We start from the raw sequence: 2,500 nt of genomic DNA, 5'->3' as shown, positions 1-2,500 counted from the left end.
TTACCCAGGGTGGGGAGCATGAGCCTGGGCAGGGGAGTGTGGGTCAGGGCCCTGGAGCTTTCACCCAGGCTGTGGAGCGTGAGCCTGGGCAGGGGAGAATTAACCCAGGCCCTGGATGTTTTTACCCAGGCTGTGGAGCATGAGCCTGGGCAGGGGAGAATTAACCCAGGCCCTGGATGTTTTTACCCAGGCTAGGGAGCATAAGGCTGGGCAGGGGAGTGTTAAACCAGGCCCTGGATGTTTTTACCCAGGCTGTGGAGCATGAGCCTGGGCAGGGGAGAATTAACCCAGACCCTGGATGTTTTTACCCAGGCTGTGGAGCATGAGCCTGGGCAGGGGAGTGTTAAACCAGGCCCTGGATGTTTTTACCCAGGCTGTGGAGCATGAGCCTGGGCAGGGGAGAATTAACCCAGGCCCTGGATGTTTTTACCCAGGCTGTGGAGCATGAGCCTGGGCAGGGGAGAATTAACCCTAACCCTAACCCTGGATGTTTTTACCCAGGCTGTGGAGCATGAGCCTGGGCAGGGGAGAATTGACCCAGGCCCTGGATGTTTTACCCAGGATGGGGAGCATAAGGCTGGGCAGGGGAGTGTTAAACCAGGCCCTGGATGTTTTTACCCAGGCTGTGGAGCATGAGCCTGGGCAGGGGAGAATTAACCCAGGCCCTGGATGTTTTTACCCAGGCTAGGGAGCATAAGGCTGGGCAGGGGAGTGTTAAACCAGGCCCTGGATGTTTTTACCCAGGCTGTGGAGCATGAGCCTGGGCAGGGGAGAATTAACCCAGGCCCTGGATGTTTTTACCCAGGCTGTGGAGCATGAGCCTGGGCAGGGCAGTTAACCCTAACCCTAACCCTGGATGTTTTTACCCAGGCTAGGGAGCATGAGCCTGTGCAGGGCAGTTCACCCTAGCCCTGGAGCTTTTACCCAGGCTGTGGAGCATGAGCCTGGGCAGGGGAGAATTAACCCAGGCCCTGGATGTTTTTACCCAGGCTGTGGAGCATGAGCCTGGGCAGGGGAGAATTAACCCAGGCCCTGGATGTTTTTACCCAGGCTAGGCAGCATGAGCCTGGGCAGGGGAGTGTGGGTCAGGGCCCTGGAGCTTTCACCCAGGCTGTGGAGCGTGAGCCTGGGCAGGGGAGAATTAACCCAGGCCCTGGAGCTTTCATTCAGGCTGTGGAGCGTGAGCCTGGGCTGGGGAGAAATGACCCAGGCCCTGGAGCTTTGACCCAGGCCCTGGATATTTTTTTACCCAGGGTGGGGAGCATGAGCCTGGGCAGGGGAGTGTGGGTCAGGGCCCTGGAGCTTTCACCCAGGCTGTGGAGCGTGAGCCTGGGCAGGGGAGTATTGACCCAGGCCCTGGAGCTTTTATTCAGGCTGTGGAGCGTGAGCCTGGGCTGTGGAGAATTGACCCAGGCCCCTATATGTTTTAACCAGGATAGGGAGCATAAGGCTGGGCTGGGGAGAATTAACCCAGGCCCTGGATGTTTTTACCCAGGCTGCGGAGCATGAGCCTGGGCAGGGGAGAATTGACCCAGACACTGGAGCTCTTAATCAGCCCAGGAGCATGAGGAAGGGGCCCCTGGAGCTTTTGCCGAGGTCACAGTCTTAGGCCCCATAGCCGGGCTGCGGTGCCCGGGATTTGAGCGCTTTAGCCGGCCCGCCCTAAGCCTAAAGCTGGGGCGTGTGGAACTTCATCCACGGAGTACCAGGACCACGAGAAAGAGGGAGGAAAAAAAAAAAAAAAAAAAAAAAAAAAAACTAACCGGGGAAGAGTCAAGGGCTGCGAACTGCAATAGGTGGAGCGAAACTCCACTCTTCCTCGGTGCGAACCGGTTTTACCCGGTTCGGCCGACTACCCTTCGCACAATAACAGAAACCCAGGTTTTGAAAAGCGTGAGCTCCAGCAGAGGGGGAATGCTGACACGTGAATGCAGCCAGGGGATGCTTTGGGCGGGTTAACCCAGGCACTAGGGCAGCCCTTCGGGGACATGGAGGTCCATAGGAGGGGCTCATCCTGGGCTGCGGAGCCCAGCCAAGAGGTGCCTCGGGCGGGTTGGGCGAGGGCCACGGGGGCCCCTGGAGGGTCATGGAGGAAAATTTCAGGGGGTCATCCCGGGCTGCGGAGCCCAGGCAGGGGGTGCCTCGGGCGGGTCGGGCGAGGGCCACGTGGGCCCCTGGAGGGTCATGGAGGAAAATTTCAGGGGGTCATCCCGGGCTGCGGAGCCCAGGCAGGGGGTGCCTCGGGCGGGTCGGGCGAGGGCCCCGGGGGCCCCTGGAGGGTCATGGAGGACGATTTCAGGGGGTCATCCCGGGCTGCGGAGCCCAGGCAGGGGGTGCCTCGGGCGGGTCGGGCGAGGGCCCCGGGGGCCCCTGGAGGGTCATGGAGGACGATTTCAGGGGGTCATCCCGGGCTGCGGAGCCCAGGCAGGGGGTGCCTCGGGCGGGTCGGGCGGGGGCCCCGGGGGCCCCTGGAGGGTCATGGAGGACGATTTCAGGGGGT

This window comes from Channa argus, unplaced genomic scaffold, assembly GCF_033026475.1.
Source record: "Channa argus isolate prfri unplaced genomic scaffold, Channa argus male v1.0 Contig036, whole genome shotgun sequence".
Lineage (NCBI taxonomy): Eukaryota > Metazoa > Chordata > Actinopteri > Anabantiformes > Channidae > Channa > Channa argus.
Note: the sequence above shows the minus strand (reverse complement) of the source record.